Source organism: Lactuca serriola, chromosome 8 (assembly GCF_051521515.1).
Source record: "Lactuca serriola cultivar US96UC23 chromosome 8, Lser_US96UC23_V15, whole genome shotgun sequence".
NCBI classification, from domain to species: domain Eukaryota; kingdom Viridiplantae; phylum Streptophyta; class Magnoliopsida; order Asterales; family Asteraceae; genus Lactuca; species Lactuca serriola.
In genome coordinates this window covers 160,544,111-160,565,581 of record NC_136415.1, presented here as the reverse complement: position 1 = coordinate 160,565,581, position 21,471 = coordinate 160,544,111, and the positions used below count along the sequence as shown (strand labels likewise).

Sequence of the window (21,471 nt, the reverse complement as noted above, 5' to 3'; positions counted from 1 at the left end):
TTTCAAGTCGGCGACTTCGTACTCCTGTAGGTCTCTCCTTGGAAAGGAGTGATTCGATTCAGGAAGAGGGGCAAATTAGGGCCCCGGTATATTGGGCCTTTTCGTGTGATTGCGAGGGTAGGCCGGGTGGCCTACCGTTTGGAGTTGCCAACGGAATTGAGTCAGATCCACGACACTTTTCATGTGTTGCAATTGAGAAAGTGTATAGCCGATGAGTCGGCAGTGGTTCCATTAGAGGACATTCAGGTGGATGCGAGCCTGAATTATGCCGAGAGACCAGTGGCCATCAGAGATCGGAAGATCAAGGTTCTGAGGAATAAGGAGATACCTATGGTGTTAGTTCAGTGGCAGCACCGGAAGGGATCGGAAATGACCTGGGAGCCGGAGCGTGAGATGCGGGAGCAGCATCCGGAGCTATTTTCAGAGTGAGACTTCGAGGGCGAAGTCTAGTCCTAGTGGGGGAGAGTTGTAACAGCCCGGAATTTCCAGGTATCGTTATATTTATGATTTTGGGTGTTTTAAGAGGGGACTCGGCGAGTTGGAGCTCAGACTCGCCGACTAGGATCACGGATCTGGTCGCGGGTTCGCGACTGGACTCGGCGAGTCCGGATATGGACTCGGCGAGTCCACGCTGTTTAGCGAAACCCTAACCGTTCAGGTTTGGGACATATATAAGGGGCCTTATGGCCGTCATTGTTCGTCCTAGTCCTTTGAGAGAAACCCTAATTCGATTGTGAGCATCTGGAGCAAGGTAGAAGACCATTATTGATCTTGGAAGTGTTATTTTGCAAGGAGGAGGAGGCTTGGTTAAGGGAACAACAAGAGAAGCCACATTCTGAGGATTGGGGACACAGAGCAAAGTTATTCAGGTAATATTTTCGAGTTGCATTCTTCTATGTTGATGTGTATATGGATTTAGGGTTTATTGAACCCTTTTGTGGCTAGATTGAGTGTTTCCTTAGTCCCCCCAAGCGATTGGAACCCTGTATTGGGACCCTTGGAAGTCTAGAATGTCCCATGCCCGAGCTTTTCGGGAATCAATGGAGGTTTTGGATTGGAATCCTTATGCCTTAGGTCAAAATGTAAATTATGAGTCATAGGGTGTATTATGAGCACCGAAATGAGGACTTTACGTGATGAACCAGTCTAGGAAGGCCAGACCTATGAATTGCCGGAGCAAATCTGACCTTAGAAAGCAGTTTGAGCGGTTGCATGGCATGGACTCGCCGAGTCCGATGAACAGACTCGGCGAGTAGCTTGAAGATTGCCTTAGAGTGGTCCTGTCCGGGTTATGAGTTGGATCGGTGAGTCAGGGCGAGTTAGAGAGGGTTAACAGGTGGTCTGAGTCGAACTGGGACTCGCCGAGTTGTTCTTCAGACTCGGCGAGTTGAGTCGGGGTGGCCCCGCGATTCTTTCAGGAGGAACTGGTCGAGTTAGGGGGATACTCGACGTGTAGAAAAGGGAATCTTAGAGAATTGGTGAGAACGTTTAGACTTGCCGAGTCGCCCTAGCACTCACCGAGTCCGGTCAAAGTTGACCGTTGACCATTAACCAGAGTGGACCTGTGTTGACTTCTTAGGGATAGTCAACATTAGAGATATAAAGTGTTAACTAGGGACATATGATGTTATAGGAGGATTAGAGCTCGGAGAATCCGGCACGAGGGATTCCCAGGGTTGTGAGATATCGAGACACGTGAGGTAAGTCTTCTCACTATACTTTACCTTGAGTATGTAACCAGAGTTATGTGACAGAGTATTTGTATGCTATGTATGATATGTGTTGTACTGCATTATTTCTATATGATTTATGCTATGCTTGTTGCAGAGTTGTAGCCGAAGGGTTCCTAGAGTTAGAACCTGAGGGTTCACAGAGTTGGGTGCACGGACCCATAGAGTTATAGCTTCGAGTGGCTTATATGTGTTACATGTGTGGTATTTTGGGGAACTCACTAAGCTTTATGCTTACAGTGTTGGTGTTATTTGTTTCAGGTACTAGTGAGGATCGCGGGAAGGCGCCGACCTGATCAGTGCACACATACGGGATTTTTATATTATGTGATCTTGGGGTTTTTATATATGTTATGAAATGAATTACAAACAATGATGTTTTATGAATATTAAATGAAGTTTGTCTTTATTAAATGCGAAAAATTATTTTTAACTTCTTGGCGTTACAAAAAACCTCTCTTTCAATTGATCTATCTCAAATATCCTGTGAATGACACCAAGCTTCAGATGTAATAGCAAGGAAATGTCTGATCTCGATACTAAGGTGAGTTCACGATCCCATTTTATTATTTTCAAAGTTTCAAGGGTGGGGGGGGGGGGGGTTGCTTATCAAACTGCTTTACCAATATATATATATATATATATATATATATATATATATATACATATATATATATATATATATATATATATATATATATATGTACACATAAAGCATGAAAACCTTAAGTTAGTGTACCCATAGATACACTACATAGTTGTAAGCTTGTATATTATACCTAAGAGTTATGATGCACGATAGTCTAGATTTTACCTTGATGTTATACTGTTCAATTTCCTAGGATAATATAGTAACTAAAATTAATACTTGTCAGATGGGATATGCACTAGTTCTTACTCTGCCAAAATATTCTATTTTCAGATCAACCATAATTAGGGTATATATATATATATATATATATATATATATATGAGGGTATATATATATATATATATATATATATATATATATATATATGTATATGTATACGTATATATATACATACATACATATATATATATATATATATATATATATATATATGTATATGTATACGTATATATATACATACATACATATATATATATATATATATATATATATATATGTATATGTATACGTATATATATAGATACATATATATATACACACACACACACATAGACAAAGATAATTATGAGACATACATATTTTAATTATCAAATATAAAGTAAAACGGTTATATATACGTGGCAAGCCTTGGATGGTGCCACGAGTCGTGTGCATGACGCGCATGAAGTTCGCCGCGTGCATAAAATAAAATTATATATATATATATATATATATATATATATATATATATATATATATATATACACACACACACACACAAACGCACACACACAAAGGTAATTATGAGACATACAGATTTTATTTATCACATATAAAGTAAAAACATTATATACACATGGCAAGCCTGGGATAGTGCCATGTGTCGTGTGCATGACGCACATGAAGTGCGCCACGTGCTTATGCACTATAAATAGAGGTGCCCACATTCTGAATTCTTGACACCTAAAAACCAAAAATCTCTCTTTTAATTGATCTATCTAAAAAATCCTCTCAATGACAGGAAGCTTCAGATGCAATAGCAAAAAAATGTCTGATCTCACTCCTATGGTGAGTTCACGACTCGATTTTATTATTTTCAAAGTTTCAAGGGGGGAGGGGGCATACATGCTTATCAGACTGCTTTACCAATATATATATATATATATATATATATATATATATATATATATATATATATATATATACACACACACACACACACATACACACACACACACACAAAGCATGAAAACCTTAAGATAGTGTACCTATAGATACTCTACATTGGGGATGAGATTTAGAACCGGAAAACCGAACCAGAACCGAAACCGTTAGAACCGGAAAACCGAACCAGAACCGGAACCGTTAGAACCGGAATTTGAAAAACCGGTCTGGGTCCCGGGTTTAAAGAATGGCTCTATCTGGGTTCCGGGTAATTCGGGTTTCGGGTCCGGGTAAACCGGGTTTAAGAACCAAAACCGTGTTAGGAACGAGAGCCGGTTTTAGGGCCGGAGCCGGTTTCTATGGAAAGTTTAAAACATGCATATCTCATTCGTTTGAAGTCGGAGTGGCATGGGGTTTTTTCATAGTATAGTTTATAGTTTTTACATGATTTTAGACTATAATTTGTCATTTTTGGGTTTATATTCATTGACTTATAGTCTCTCAAAGTTGGGATATTAAAGCTGGAAATTTTATGTTTTTCAGCTTTTTTTTTTTTTGTATTTTGTGATAGTTTTAAAACATGCATATCTCATTCGTTTAAAGTCGGATTGGCATGAGGATTTTCCATTGTATATTTTATAGTTTTTACATGATTTTAGAATATAATTTTGTCATTTTTGGGTTTATATTCATTGATATATAGTCTCTCAAATTTGGAATATCAAAGCTGGAAATTTTATGTTTTCTTGCTTTTTTATATTCTGTGATAGTTTTAAAACATGGATATCTCATTCGTTTGAAGTCAGATTGGTATGAGGTTATTTCCAGACTGTAGTTTACAGTTTTTACATGATTTTGGAATATAATTTTGTTATTTTTGGGTGTTTATTCATTGACTTATAGTCTCTCAAAGTCGGGATATCAAAGCTGAAATTTTTTTGTTTTTCAGCTTTTTTTGTATTTCGTGATAGATTTAAAACATGCATATTTAATTTGTTTGAAGTCGGAATAGCATGCGTTTTTTTTCCAAAGTGTAGTATAGAGTTTGTACATGATTTTAGACTATATTTTTGTCATTTTTGTTGGGTCAAAATATGGTTTATACTTTACTTTTCTGGGCAATTGTATTTTACTGTAATATTTATGAATTTATGGTCTAGTTTACGGCCGTAAACACCTTACGGCCGTAAACTCATTTACGGCCCATGTGTTTCTGGCCCATGTTCTACAAGTATAAATATAGGTGTTAGGGTGAGGAGTACAGATTGATAAACCCTAGAGAGTTGACGGCCAGAGAGAGAAAAGAACGTTTGTGTGGGTGAATCTTGTGTAAGGAACTTAATTCATATTATCAATACATTCAAGATTCATATTATTCTTCTCCTTCTTCTCTTCTATTTTATCTGACATCATCCGTTTGATTGGGATTCCGCACCATCAAACGGATCTGATTGATACACGGGCAAATTAGGGACTTACAATTGGTATCAAAGCCAAGTCGTATCAGTCAATTTTGTTAGATTTGGGGCATTAGTTGATCTTATTTTCGAAATATTTTTGCATTTTTGGATAGATCTCGCAAAAAATAGGGGGGTTTGTTTTTCGTGTTTTTCATAAAAAAGGGTTTTTGATCGAGTTTTGGAGCTTCAAAGTCAAAAAATCGCTGTTTTTCACGTAATCGTTGAAGGGTTTTCGGCCGGAGCTTACTGCCGGAAATAGTTCACGGCCGGAAACTGTTCACGGCCGCCGGCGGAGTTCGTGTTTGCGGCTTGCGGCTCGGAGTTTGCGGCTCGGTTGGAAGTATACGGCTCGAAATTTGCGGCGGCTCGGAACTTACGGCTCGGCTAAGCAGCAGCTTGCATCAGCGCCTTCATAAAAAATCGGAAAAGGGGGGGGGGTGCCGGGATTTGAAACCGGGTCTTCAATCCGTCCTCCTTTGCAGCTTACCAGTTGAACTAACCTGAAACTTGTTTTATTACTCCGAAATTTAATTCTTAAACACTCCTAGTCGCATCTAAACTTTCGCATTCTTGTCAATTTCAGCCCAAAATTGATATTTTTTTATTTTTAATTTTAAATTCCTTTTTCATCCAAAATAAAAAAAAATTAAAATAAAATAATAAATAAATAAATAAATAATAATAATAATAAATTAATTAAATATATATATATATATATATATATTATTTTTAACTTTTATTTTTGATTTTTTATTTAAAATTTTGATTTTGACTTTCAGGTTTGACCTTTAACTTTAAACTTTGACTTTTTCATTTAACTTTTAAACTTTCAAATTTAATTTTTCAGTTTGACTTTTAAGTTTGACTTTTCATGTTTGACTTTTGAGTTTAACTTTTTAAATTTGACTTTTAAGGTTGACTTTGAGGTTTATAATCAAAGGGTTTGACTTTTAAGTTTTATTTTAGCTTCTAGTTGTGTGTTTAATTGATTTTAAGGTCTACGAGGGACTTGAAAACATGAAAGAGAGTCTTCAGGATACGTTACGAGAAAATTTCAACATTTTCGATTATATCCCTGGAGAAACCCTTGAAACTCAGTTGCAGCGATTCACTACACTCACTATTGAGATGAATATAGCCGAGATCTTCTTGACTAAGTCCGAGATAAACAAAAAGCTGCTAAATTCACTTCCGAAATCGTAAGATATGAACGTGGCCATCATCAAGAAGACAAAAGATCTCAATCATCTTAGTATTGCTGAAGTAATTGAAGAACTTGATGCTTTGAAGTGTAGAGAAACAATGAGTTCTGAAAACATTCCGGTCTCCAGCTTGTGAAGCCATGATTAAATTTATTCGGGAACAAATTGATTTATTTAAAAGAGAAGTTGAGGACCAGAGATATGAAGGATACCAACTCAGGAAAGGACAGAAACCCCTGAAGGCTGAATTAGAAGCAAAAACCAAGGACTTTAGGAAACTTCATGAAGAGTATAGCAACAAGTGTGAAAATTATGATTATATTAAGAGACAACTTGCTACTATAACTAAAGAACTTGATGCTTTAAAAATAAAGTGTGGAAAAACAGATGTCAGTTTCAAAAATTATACGACGTCAAGTCAAACAGTCGAGTCCTTATATGAAACCCAATTAAAATTCAAAGAAAATCAAAACAAGGGTCTAGGGTATGATAGTGTACCTCCTCCTTATAGTCATAACTACACATCCATCCCTATGACACAGGACAAAACTGACAGGGAGGCACATCTTCAATATGGCAAACGAGCTGGATTTGTGTCAGGAGGAGTTATTAATATTGAAGATACTAATGTTGCTACTTCATGTGCAGGTAAAGTAGCAGAAGATGAGAACAAGGAGAAAACCATTGAACAAACCAACATCTCCTTGAACTCTGAATCTGTTGCTTCGAACTCAACTGCTTCTCATCAACATGCCGTTGAGAAATACAGGCCACCAATTCCAACGCAACAGAGTTCTTGTGGCAAGTGTGCATGTGGGAACAAGAGACAAGGCAAGGATACGCCACCAGGGGCAGGAAGAAACAACTTCACAGTGAAGAAAAAGACATGTTTTCACTGTAGAACACCTGGACACATTGCCAGAAATTGTCCAAATCGCGCATACGTTCCCTACTATGCACAAGGATGGCAAAACGCGCCAAGTGGGAGATACTTCAAAAGAAACCCTTCCAGGTCACGTTCAGACAATGTTGCCTGGAACGCGCAGAAGGCAAAGAATCAAACCCACAAGGCCAAGAATCCGAATGTCAAGGGCAAGAAGGGAGTGTCGACCATGAAGCCCAATCCAAGAGATGCTCCAGTGAAACAAAGACCGGCTAAGTCAAAATCATCTCGAAGATCGGTTTCAAGTTCCAAAGCAAGTGCCGAGGCACCCATCGGATCGAAAAAGAAATGGGTTAAACCCAACTACAAATGGGTACCAAAGGCTCACTCTCCCAAATCAACTAATGACTCTAATATTTCTACATCTTCTGTTTGTGATAAGCAGGAAATGTCATGGGAGAGAGTACTGTGCAAGGATGACAAAGGTCGACCCAGTTTCAAAATGGACTGGGTTCCAAAGACCAACTGATCCCGCTCTGTGTCGGAGCAGCTATGGAGGCATATCATCAGACTTCGGTTTATTGGTAGTGGTTACTCCTGGCATATGATAGGAGGCATCTCTCAGCTGTACAACACTCAGAACATTGTTTGGGAGTATGTGTCCTTTGGGGGAAAGGAAGAAAGGAAGAGATCACAAACGGGGTTAGTGCTTAATGACATGAAGAATTTTCGGATCTGTTTTGAGATTACGCGTGATGTTCTCAGACCTTCTGGATGCAAATTCTATCGGTGACTTACGGTTTGAGTTTTCTTCTCTATACTCCTGAGTTTTTCTTAAGCTGATTCGCTTTAAAGACTAATTTTTGTTTTAGGATAGTTTAAATTTGCGCATTTACTTTCGTTTCTCTCCTATGCACAAATTTAGGGGGAGAAATAAAAACGAAACAAAAATTAGAAAATTAAAAAAATCCAAAAACATTACAAAATTAGAAAATCCAAAAAATATGGTGTAAATGAAATGTGCTTAAGGGAGATGCTTTGGGAAATGAAATTAGCAAGTGATAACGGGCAATCTGAATCGACGTAACGTACCTAAGTTGAATCGTCTATGCTCTGTGCTCGATGTGCTGGTAGGCACGAAAGATTTTAAATGGACTTGACTAGGAAAAGTTGAACCTAATAAATTTTATGGACTTGACAAGCTTTGACCTAGTTAGATACGTTTAACCTGATGTCACGACTCTCGGATAGGTGGAGCAGGGAGATATACATGTGAATCTATCGGTCACACTAAATAACCCGTATCTGGAACCGTGGAGTCACTTTTCCTCGATGTGCGGATTCTGTCCTTAATTCCGATTGGATGGGGCGACTGGGAAATTCCGATCAATTAGGTCTGTAGAATATCATTTTCTTTCTTTCCGTCTGTTAGTCATATGTTGCACCCTTTGCGTGATTGGAAGAAATCCGACCTGGATTGCAACATATGCAACTCTATTTCTCTGCATGTGATATCTATGAAATTCCTCCTATCTATTAGCCATATGGTGTCTCCTTTGCGTGACTTCAAAGCTGACCTGGTAGACAGCATATGCAACTTTCTACTTCTCAATCCCTCTATAGTACCACGTTATAGAATTCTGAATCTATCTTTTCTCTGAATGGTTGTCTGCTCACCCGGTGTAAGGAGTACTCTGGAAGTTCTTGATGGCTGGGGCATATCAGGAAGCGGGAAACACGTTCTAGTACACTTAAAATTGAACACATACATATTTTCTGTAGATCTCGCTGCTCGATTTAGGTGGACAACAATATCCCTGGTTGTAGTAAGTTAAATGGTCATAAGGAAAATTTATTTAAGATTTAGGAGTTATCATAATAACAGAAATTTACAATTAGATATATGCCTGAATCATGTCATTGGTAAAATGTCCAAAACTGTCACAAATTTTTCGTGTTTAAGAGGACCACAATACTGGCAATCGATCAGACGGAGATGTGAAGATAAGGGTACCGACAAGTGGAATAAAGCTGTCCAACAACTTTGATCCCAAATCACTCTTAAAGTTAGCTATCATTTTATTTTGTTAAATTTGTTCATATTTTCTTCTAATTTAAATATTAGGGAAGAATTAAAATTTTAAAAACCAAACAAAAATTAGAAAATTAAAAATCCAAAAATAGTGTTATTTCTGTTTTATTTCTTATTCAGAAAAATAAAAAAAATCCAAAAATATTTTTGTTTTTGTTTTAATTTGTTTGCTAAGTTTTCTTTTAGTTTTGTTTTGTCTTGAAAAGTGATTTTAGGTATAGATAAGACTCATGAAGTTTGTGTTGAAGATTTCTGAGCCAAAAGCTTCATCCGTGAGCATCGAAGAATTCTCATTCGAAGGAGCAAGAAATGAAGATTATTCTTTCAAATTCAATCTTTCAACCCAGAAGCAAGGTGAAGCTGAAATTGAAGATTATGTAACAGATTGCATTGAAGCCTCCTCAATCAGTCTGCTGCTATCGTTGTACTTGCTGAAGTGATCCAGAAGATTTGTTCTCTGTTATGTTCTCTCTGAGGATTCTCAAGCTGAAAGCGCTATCTTTCAAGAATCAGTACGTCAAGCATCCTCACCCAATGTGCGTTCACTGTCAAATTCTGAAGAAAAGCCGAACCGCTCATGATGAAGTCATTCATTGAAGATTCATAAAGTTCATCTTGAAGTCGTGAAGAATTTGAAGATTAATGCTGAAGCCAAGTTCCCAATGAAGATTATCAAGAAAACCAACTACTTTTTAGGGGGAGCTTGTTGGGTCAATTAAGAAAAGAAAGCTATAAACCAAGGGGGAGATTGTTGGGTCAAAATATGGTTTATACTTTACTTTTCTGGGCAATTGTATTTTACTGTAATATTTATGAATTTATGGTCTAGTTTACGGCTGAGTTTACGGCCGTAAACACCTTACGGCCGTAAACTCATTTACGACCCATGTGTTTCTGGCCCATGTTCTATAAGTATAAATATAGGTTTTAGGGTGAGGAGTATAGATTGATAAACCCTAGAGAGTTGACGGCCAGAGAGAGAAAAGAACGTTTGTGTGGGTGAATCTTGTGTAAGGAACTTAATTCATATTATAAATACATTCAAGATTTATATTATTCTTCTCCTTCTTCTCTTCTATTTCATCTGACATCATCCGTTTAATTGGGATTCCGCACCATCAAACGGATCTGTTTGATACACGGGCAAATTAGGGACTTACAATTTTTGGTTTCATATTCATTGATTTATAGTCTCCCAAAGTTGGGATATCAAAGCTGCAATTTTTTTTCTTAGCTTTATTTTTGTATTTTGTGAAATTTTAAAACATGCATTCGACCCACGTTACCCAGTTCCCCGAGTTTTTCGGTTTTAGACCCACTTTACCCGGTTCCATTCGAGCCGCTTTGATATTTCCGGGTTTTCCGGTTCTAGAACCACTTTACCCGCTACTTTACCCGGAACCGAACCTGAACCGGTTCCTATATACCGGTCCGGTTTCCGGTCCTAAAAAATCTTGTTAATCGGTTCCCGGGTTGTCCGGGTCCGCGTCTACCGGTCTGGGTTTGGACCCACTCTCATCCCTACTCTACATAGTTGTAAGCTATTATATTAGAAAAAGATTTTACCTAGATGTTATACAGTCTAATTTTCCTAGGATAACATAGTAGCTAAAAGTAATACTTGTCAGATGGGATATGCATTCGCCGATGCTCTGCTCAAATATCCTATTTTCAGATCAACCATAATTAGGGTATATATATATATATATATATATATATATATATATATATTATATTATATTATATTATATTATATTATATTATATTATATTATAATCTATATATATATATATATATATATATATATATATATATATACATACACACACATACACAATGATAATTATGAGATATAAAAATTTTAAATATCAAAAGTAAAGTAAAAAGATTATATAGTGATAATTAAGGATTAAATAAAGGAATTAAAAAAAAAGATAAAACACCAAAGGTTAATTGTGTTAATGAGCTGTTATTATTCATCCTTAGCATGATTAAATTCGATTACCCTAAATCTATAACTGTTAATATGTGAGAGAAGAAAGATATGTATAGATCTACATGGGGCTAACACCCTCACATGTGATTGCTAGCTACAATCCCAATATGATAACTTTCTTAATTATATATGAGTATTATTTAACGTCCGATGAAGCGTTGTGTAGGGGAAACTATTAGTTTACAATGTTGATTATGGGGGCTCATGGTAGTACAACCCAAAAACCTTTATGAACCAACTATCTAGATGAACGCCTTTGAGTAGTTAACGTAATAGATTAGGATTAATAAAAATACCCTAAAATATATTAAAATAAATTAGGATTATAAAAATAGCCTAGGAAATATTTATGTTAGGATTGGTATATCCTAAAAATATATAGTAAGTTAAGATTAATAGAATATCCTAAAATACATTACAATAAGTTAGGATTAGTAGAATATCCTAAAAATATAGTACTATAGGATTGATGAAATATCTTAAGGAGAAAAGAAGAAATATAAAGTATAGTATTAGAAAGATTGAAAGTTTCAAAGTAAAAGAGCTTTGGAAGTAAACATAGGAAACAAGAATCCTAAAAGTTTTCAAAAATAGTTTATTTGATATTTAGTTTAACATGTGATGCCACCAACATCAAGTTGATGTTTTAAAACCGGATGTATTCCCAGGATGAAGTAAAGATCAATGCAAGGAAGGACAAGCAGCTCAAATATATGTTTTATTTATCCCATGTAATAAACATTAGATGTTAATAAAAATTATAGTTATAGTTTGTGCTCTATGATTTGGATAATATATGTAACCGTAGTCACCCCTTCGCTCTTCCATCGACGGTCTTGGGGGATGTGTGACAAATGACAACAAGCTGAGATCACTCATCTCAGACTCCATGCTCATTTGCTTCCTGAAAACCTTCACATCATCACCACAATTACTTGTAACAATGAGATCATCAACATAAGCACTGACTATTAATAATTTTCCATTTTTGCTTCTACCGTAAATGACATATCCCTATGGACATATATGTAAACAAGTTGTTTCAATACTTATCTAACCAAGAATTGCATGTTGTAGGTGCTTCACACCAACCATACCATAAAAAGCCATCAATAGCTTGTAGACTTTACCCGGTTGACCACGGTTCACAAAATCTTTTGGTTAAGTCACATAAACTTATTCTTCCAAATCTCCATACAAAAACACCGATTTCACATCAAGATGGTGCAGATACCTCATCAAAATCAATTTCCAGGGTTTTTGCACATATCCTTTTGCAACAAATCTTCATAGTGCTAAGTTCACTAACTTCCAAGTTTTCTTTTCTCGGTTGCACTCAATTCAGCCTTCATTACTTTGACCTACTCTTCTTTCACACATGCTTCGAAGTGTGATGTGGACTCATCGTCATCAGCCATAAAGAATAACCATTGATAATCTTTATAAACATCAACTAATGAGCGATACATGAGTGGAGTATCATTATCTGTTGAGCATTGTATGTCACTTAACAGATTACTACAAAATGACTAACCGACATGATACAAGAAAACAAAGCAAAGAACATTTGATGCATCAATTTCATATTCTTGATTGAATCCTTTTCAAAGAAGTTGTGCTATGTCTTTGTCTATTGTGCCAATAGATAGAGTTTTTACTTTGTAAACCCATTTGAACTAATAAGAGTGTCTTGGTGAAGGTGGAGCAAGATTCCAAGTCTGAGTTCCAATTAGGCTTGTAGTGTACATTATAGTATTTTGCCATAATGTGATAGACATAACTTCCATATATGATGTCAATTCATGGTGGGACATAAGTCTGGAAGAGTAGCGAAAACCGTGAAGGTCAGAAGGACCCTCTCTTTCTACGACAATCATGCCGTCACCAATATCCTTTGAGCTTGGGTTTAACATCGTTCAATAGAAAATGAGGACGATTCTTGTCTGGGTGACACAAAACATGAGCACAAAGACATTATGATGATCCGACGTCAGACTATAGGGTTGCAAATGTGAAATGGTTTTCATAATTTGTATTTTCCAAATCATTATAAATGAAAAGTAAATATAAAATATTATTTTAGGTTATATACAAGGAATTCATCAAAAATAATTTTATTTTTAATATAAGTTAATAAATATTTAACTTTGAGCTGTTTAATTGGAACAAAAATAAAACACGAATGATAAATCCACTTCAGAAAAAAATTTAAAGTATTTAGATGAATGACTTGGTTATCATTTAACGAGTGGTGATCTTAAATGAACCACTCCACAAACATGATGTCCGACTATATAAATCTTCAATAAAGTTCTACTTAGCACCACCCTCTAATGAGATTAACCTAAAAGATACAACCAACTTTTTCAAATTTTAATTTGGTGAACTGACTTTTGAAAATTATCAACAAAAAGTCTGAAATTTGTTTTAAAAAAAATTATTAGTATAACATCGCCAAATTTCTTCATAGTTCCTTAATAATGATGAAAAATCCACGCCAAATTAGAAATCATATCGTAGCAACTCTCTCTTCATTGTACTCATCACTATTATATTTCCATTGCATCATATACTTTCAAACTTAGGTGGTGTCTATTTTTTGTCTGCAGATCATCTTGGTCTCTTCTGTCTGGGTGGCGCAGACAACGTGCAGACATTAGCTTCGCAAACTTTTTGTTTGTTTGAAAACTGCAGACCTAAAAATGTCTGCACGTCTTCTTCTTGGCGCAAATGTGAACCAGAGTCTTATAACACCTTCAGACATCTTGTAGCCTAAAAAAACACATATATCTTTATTGTTTTTTTAGTTTTTTTGAATTTATATTTATTTCGACTTTATTAATGATAAACAATTTGAAAAAAAATTACAGGACTTAAAAAAAATTGACGACACAAACATGATATTTTTGACAAATTTATAAATAAATTTATTATAATAATGGTCGTTGAATTTGTTTATATAGATATGTAAAAAATAAAATAATATATTCATATATTTTTTGTACCAAAATTTACAAAACATTATTTAATATAGTATATTCAATTTTTTTGGAAAACATTTATGGCACGTTTCTAATTGATTTAGTTGAAAAAATCACAATTTATTTCATTCTACTTATGTATCAAATTCTTTGATTCCAAATAATAATGTTTATGTATATAACTTTATGACCAAAATTGCTGGTTTTTATCAAATATATACATTAATTTGTATCATTTTTATTTTCAGTTTTCATGTAATAATAAGTCATAAATATATTAAAAAATCACTTTGTAGTTTCAACAAAATCAGTTTATTTAAATTTTACTTTATTTTAGTAGTTTGCAGATATTAAAAAAACAAACAGTCTTCTTTTTTCAGACTGCAGATGTTTGGTCCATCTCTTCTGCTACAGAGGCCTACAGATGTGGTCCGCAGACTGTAGACATTTTGCCTCAGAAAAAACAAACAACACCTTAGTAACCATTAAATTTCCAATATATAACTTGCATTTTAGTGATTGAATAAGTGATTCTAATTTTGACTATTAAAAGCATTTATAATGCGTTGAACTTCATAGAGTTCAACGGATTGACACATCATCTTTCATCTTTCAGTATGATGTAATATTGGACCTCTGGTGTTGTGGACCACTGTCGCTAAATATCTTCTATCTTAGTGGAGATCTGTACCACAACAAGAAAGCATGTCGTCGTCCAGTCTCTCTTGTAGGGCATCCCGGGAGAACGTTTTAGCGATCAAGTTAGTCTCTAGGAGAGATGTGTATGTGAGTGCGTAAAAGATTTAGAGTGTGTGGATCCCCTTTACTATTGGAGGCATGCAACCTTGTATAGTGAGGGCTTGGGCACAGATCCCGCTCATGGGGACAGGAGTGTCAGACCCGAATTTGGACAATAGCGTTGATTGCTCAAGCCTTGCTTGGAATAACAATGGTAGTGGTGCGTGCATCGATACTGAATTTGGCAGGTGCTTGTTTTACGCTTGATGGCTTTCCCGCATAGTTGTTAGACCAGACACCGGTTAACGAGGGATGGCCAAACAGTCTGGATAGTTGGCTACATGGTTAACTAAGTGGCTAGTGGCTTTGGTATTTTTGGTATATCTGGGAGGCACACTATCAAGTCTCCATAGTCTTATCAATTATGATGTAGGATTGCTTAGTTGTAACGGGTGAGACTAGCCTGGGTGATGTGTCCCATTATGTCCGGTTGATGTCTTTTTGTTGCATGTCGTAATAGTTTCCAGTTGTGGCGTCAGTTGTTATAATTATGGTTTTGAAATTCTCACCTAATGAGTGCTCATATATCTTTGTTCCTTTAGTTCATTTCTTCCTCTTCCTTTGTCATATTTTCTAGTTTCTCTTACGATTTTCTTCCTTTTTGCGATATATTCGCCGATCAATGTTATGCATACTCTAGAGTAGTTTTCTACTCAATAGTACAAATATAGGTTTCAACTAGAAGACAGTGTAACATTTGTGTAACATTTCCTGGTCATTAACCCACCCGGGGGTAAAATCGATGTGTTTGTGAAGCACTTGGACGCATGGTATTGCCTTCCGACATCATATTTCTTCCGTAAGATTCTCAGGCACCATAAAGGTTCAAATTAACCAACCAGTGCCAAATGGGGTGAACAAGATAGTCAATTTTGAAATTATGTGTCTTGCTAATGGAATAACTCCTAATGTGTGGGTGTTTTTGTCATTTCTTTCGCTTTACTTAATCCTCTTTTGGTGAGAATTATATGTTCTTTGTTAGTAAGTACAATCATGCTTTGGTGGTGGACCGAAAGAACTCTCCGAATAACTAGGTGAGTCGTTCTTATTGGGTCAATGTTGACCGTGTGGATTTCATGGAACGTCGAATAAATATTATTTTTGGCCTGTCGTTTACTCTTTACTCCGAAAAAGAGCAGATGGTGAGGGTACCCCAACCTTTTCTTGAACCCAACGACTATAGTTTTGTTCGATACTTCTATTTGTCTATTGCTTATGAATGGGCCATTGATGTAAATCGTTGATTTATGTTGCACTCCTCACTCCTTCCTTTGAAACGGCTCTCAAAGAATTACAGGCTATTATCACTAACCAAAGTCCTTTGTTCCAAATCAAGTGAGGATGTTTTTCTACATAAATTTTATGATGCTTCGGCCATTAATCAATGCTACTGGTTCCGCTTCTATCCTTTTTGTGATGTAATCTATAGCCATAACTACTAATTGAAATTTCCCTAGAGCTTCTAAGAAAGACCCTAAGATGTCTACTTTCCACTCAAGGGATGGCCATGGGATGGAAATGCTAGTCATAAGCGCAAATGTTTGAAATTCTCTACATATCTAGTTACTTCTATGACATCCTTGTATATGTCAGGCTAATAGATTTCGAGATGGAATATTTTCCCTGCAAGTTCTCTGGTTGCTGCCTCTCCTGATTGTGTTTCTTTTAAAATCCTTTACCCTTCTTATATTCACATACATTTCAACCATAGTGTAAGGTAGCTTTTTATGTATAGTGCTTCATTCCTAATGATGTACCGGGGAGATTTGATTTTGATCTTGCTTACCTCCATCTCGTTGCTTGGTAGGATTCCATGCAGTACGCAATCAAAATATGGTGCCATACAGTTGTGCGAGTTTTCTCCTAGGATAGCCGCCTCTGTTGGTGGGCAAGGCTAACAGAAAATTGACAGGGGTATAATGGGAACAAGATAGCCGAATGATTACTTTTATTGAATTTGAAAACTGAACTGTTACACACTTATTAAAATAGCTAAAACAGAGTAACTTAAATAGGCTAAACTATAACTGAAAGCAGAAAAATAAGCAACATATCTTTTTACCGGGCAAGTAGTCCACGTGCCCTTTTATTCTCCTAATTACTTGGTCAGCATTGACTATCATTTCTCCCCCTCAATGTTGACCTTCTTCTTCAGAAATTCCACACCTATGAGTGCTCTCATTTCAGCAAATTTCATTCTTGGCATTGCTTTTGTCAACACATCTGCCTTTTGTTGATCTCCACTCACATGCTCCACCTGAATTTGCTCTCTTTCCACACACATACGGATGAAATGATACTTTGTATCTATGTGTTTACTCCTCCCATGATAAACCAGATTCTTTATAAGAGCAATGGCATATTGATTATCCACAAGTAACTTCACCATTTGAGCTTTTCTTGCAACAAGGTCACTTAACAAATTTGTCAACCATAGTCCTTGACAAGCAGCTGCAGTTGCAGCCATGTACTCCGCCTCACACGAGCTTAGAGAAACATTTTGTTGCTTTTGTGAGGCCCATGTTATCAGATTTCCCGAGAAATAATATGCCACACCTGTGGTTCCTCTTCCATCTTCCCGATCATCACTGTAGCTGCTGTCACTGTACCCTACTAACATACCATCACCTCCTCTACGATACATTAGACCATACTCTATTGTTCCTTTCACATATCTTAGCATGTGCTTTATGGCTGCATAATGGCTATGTTTTGGGTTCTGCATATATCTGCTCACAACTCCAATACTAAAGTTCAGATCAGGTCTTGTGTGGACTAGATACCTCAAGCTGCCAACCAGTTTCCTGTAATTTGTTGCATTTATAGGTTCTCCTTGTTCATCCTTGGTCAGCCTTAGTTTAGATTCCATTGGGTATTAAGAGCTATTACACTCTTCCATTCCTGCTAGCTTTAAGAGATAATTCCATCTTTTCCTTGAAATACCTCTATTCCCAGGTAATAGGATAACAGGCCCAAGTCACTCATATCAAACACCTGCTTCATTTTTTTCTTGAATTCCAGGATTCCCTCTTCACTTGAGCCAGTAACTATAAGGTCATCCACATATACCCCTACAATGAGAATTAAGTTGGATTTATGTACCTTATAGATTGCTTGTTCTTGAGCACATCTGGTGAATCCTAGTTGCTTGAGTGAATGGTTTAGCTTCATGTTCCAGGCTCTTGGGGCCTGTCTTAGCCCGTACAGAGCCTTCCGGAGGCGATATACCATATTCTCCTTTCCCTTTACTAAGAACCCTGTTGGATGAGATACATACACCTCCTCCTTGACGTCACCGTGTAGAAACGCAGACTTGACATCTAAGTGATGTACAAGCCATTTTTCTCTTATTGCTAGTGACAGGATTAACCTTATAGTTTCCAAACGAGCCACTGGTGCGAAAGCATCTTCAAAGTCGACGCCTTTTTCTTGAACATACCCCTTTGCGACTAATCCGACCTTGTGCTTGATCACGTTTCCTACTGCATCTCTTTTCAACTTAAATACCCATTTTAACCCAATTGCCTTTCAGTTTGGTGGCAATTTGGTCAAAACCCAGGTATTGTTTTTCTCGGTCGATTTCAGTTCCGCCTCCATAGCTAGCTTCCAATTTCTTTCAACTGATGCTTCTTCAAATGTTGTGGGTTCATCATCGATCAACAGCAGTTCTTGGTTTTGTTTATACAGCCTCCGTACCTCGTCATCACTCATTCTCTCGGTATTCTCATAGATTTCATTAATTGAGCGAAATCCCTTTACTGGGGTATCATCGAATGAGGCTGCCGATTGTGGGTCTTCGTAGTTCCTAGGATATTGGCTTGGAGGTGTCGACTGTGGATCGCTATCAGGTGGAGATTGTGAGTTTTCGAATACTGAGTCTTCTTGCGTGTTATTTGGTAACGGCATCAGGGGTGTTGACAATGGATCATATGCTTCCATTTGTTCCTAGGGAGGTTGAGGTTGGGCTATAACATTAACTATGTTATTGGTCCAGTAGGGTGTAGTAAGTGGCTCATTTAGTGTATCTTCAGTCCAGGCCCACGTTTTCGATTCTTCAAACACGACATCTCTTGCGATTACAATCCTGTGATTCCTAGGATTATACAGCCGGTACCCCTTTGTTCCTTTTTCCACTCCCAAGTAAATCATAGCCTCACTACGATCACTTAGCTTGGATAAGCCCCGTAATTTCTTGACAAAACCCACACACCCAAAAACATTAAGGTGTGCGATCGAAGGTTTGGAACCCTTCCAGGCCTCATACGGAGTCGCATCCTTGAGCGCTTTTGTGCTAATTCTGTTCAACAGGTACACCGAATGACGCACAGCTTCACCCCAAAACTGATCCGGTATCTTCATGGCTTTGAGTAAGGACCTTGTTATCTCCAAAATCGTTCGATTGCGTCGTTCCACAACGCCATTTTGTTGGGGCGTGTGTGGAGTCGTCAATTGACGTCGTATGCCATCTTCTTCACAAAAATTCAAGAATTGAGTGGAGTTGAACTCACCCCCCGGCCGGTTCTCAACATCTTGATCTTACGATCGCTTTCTTTTTCCACCTGTAACTTGAATTTCTTGAACAAGCCAAAAGCTTCGTCTTTGGATTTGATCAGGTACACCCACATGTATCGGGAATAATCATCGACAATTAGCAAGACGTACTAATTGCCACCCTTTGTTGCAGGTGTGATGGGTCCACAAAGGTCCGCGTGTAACAATTGGAGCGGTTCCTTAGCTCTCCATTGGGTCGCTTTTGGAAAGCTCTGTCTAGGTTGCTTAGCTAACATACAGACTTCACACACCTATGCTGGATGAGATATGAAAGGCATTCCTGTCACCATCTGCTTCCGTTTCATTTCTTCCAACATTCTGAAATTTGTGTGGCCCATTCGTGCATGCCATAGCCATGAGTCATCAACCATACTCACAGCCAAACACGTAGGCTTCCCAGGTGTGAGTTTTATCTTATATAATCTATTTCTTGACCTCTGTACCTTCATGATCAAACACCCAACTTCATCATACATCCTCAGGAATTCCCTCTTCATTCCTATAACATATCCCTCCTCAGTCATCTGTCCCAGGCTTATTATATTGCTATGTAGAGCTGGGATATAATATACATCTGGGATAATGAACTGAGCACCATTTTTGCAATCAAACAGTAAAGTTCTTTTTTTCCTTTGATAGGAACCTTAGAACCGTCTCCAAATCTTACTTGTCCAGTCACTTTTTCATCTAGTTCTGCAAATAACTCTTTAGAACTAGTCATGTGGTTACTAGCCCCATTGTCTAGGTACCACATGTTGTTATCTTCCCTTTCCTTTAACTGGTTCGGATACACCTTCTCCTCATTCAGAAGAACCATACTTGTTTCTTCTTCTCCATGTACAGTTAACAGCAGGGCAGGTCCATCTTCATTTGCAGCTAAGTTCACCTCCTGATATTGCTGCTTCTTGGCTTTACATTCGGAAGCATAATGGCCGAGTTGTTGGCACTCGTAACACCTTATATGGCTTTTGTCTTGTGGCTTCCGATTGGAGTTATTTGTTTCCTGTCATGAACTACCACCGCAACGTCCGCCTCTTCCACGAGTCGACCTCCGACCCCGTGAACCACCTCTTCCACCTCTGTCACTACTTGTACCTCTCCCCGACCCCCGGTCTTGCTTGGACTTCGATGACTTGTGGAGCCCTCTGATTTTGCAAGTAACAGGGCATTATCACCACCTGAGTTTGCCTTCCAGAGCTGGAGTCGGTCTTCATAAGCCTTTAAGTGCCCAATTGCCTCCTCAAATGGCATAGACTCCATATCGGAGCTTTGCTCAATTGATGCCACAAGATTTATAAACTTTTCCGAGACAGTATCGAATAGCTTCCTTACCAATTCTTCATCTTCCAGAGTTAACCCTGCACTTCCAAACTTTGAAATCATAGTAGATATCTTCCCTGCATATTCATCTATGGTCTCCGTTTCCTTCATCTGGAGTGCCTCAAAGTCGCTTTTCAGTACCCGTAACCTCGACTTTTGGACCCTCTCTACACCCACATACCGTGACTTTAGATAGTCCCAAACCTCCTTGGCTGTCTTCTTCTTCGCAGCCTGTGCTAGCATCTCTTCCAAGATTGACTGAAAGATGAAGGCTCAAGCTTGCTTGCTCTTTTTCTCATCCACAACTACACCGGTTTGTGGCTCAATGGCATCCCACAACCCATGGGCATTCATAATGGCTTCCATCTTGATCGACCATGTATTGTAATTTGATGAGGTTAGCATCGGGCATTGGAGAGGATACGGGCTGTCTTTGGGTGGGTTTGATGAGGATGTAACTGTCATGGTGTCGTATCTGATGATCTTGGGCATACACAAATGATCATAACCTCAAAGCTCTGATACCACTTGTTGGTGGGCAAGGCTAACAGCAAATTGACAGGGGTATAATGGGAACAAGATAGCCGAATGATTAGTTTTATTGAATGATTGAAAACTGAACTGTTACACACTTATTAAAACAGCTAAAACAAAGTAACTTAA

The 21,471-nt window shown here is 37.5% G+C and overlaps 1 pseudogene; it reads right to left on the bottom strand.

The window, feature by feature from the left end:
- Positions 1 to 17,056: 17,056 nt before the first annotated feature.
- Positions 17,057 to 17,806, bottom strand: LOC145067562 (secreted RxLR effector protein 161 pseudogene; annotated as a pseudogene).
- Between the last annotated feature and the right edge of the window lie 3,665 nt (positions 17,807 to 21,471).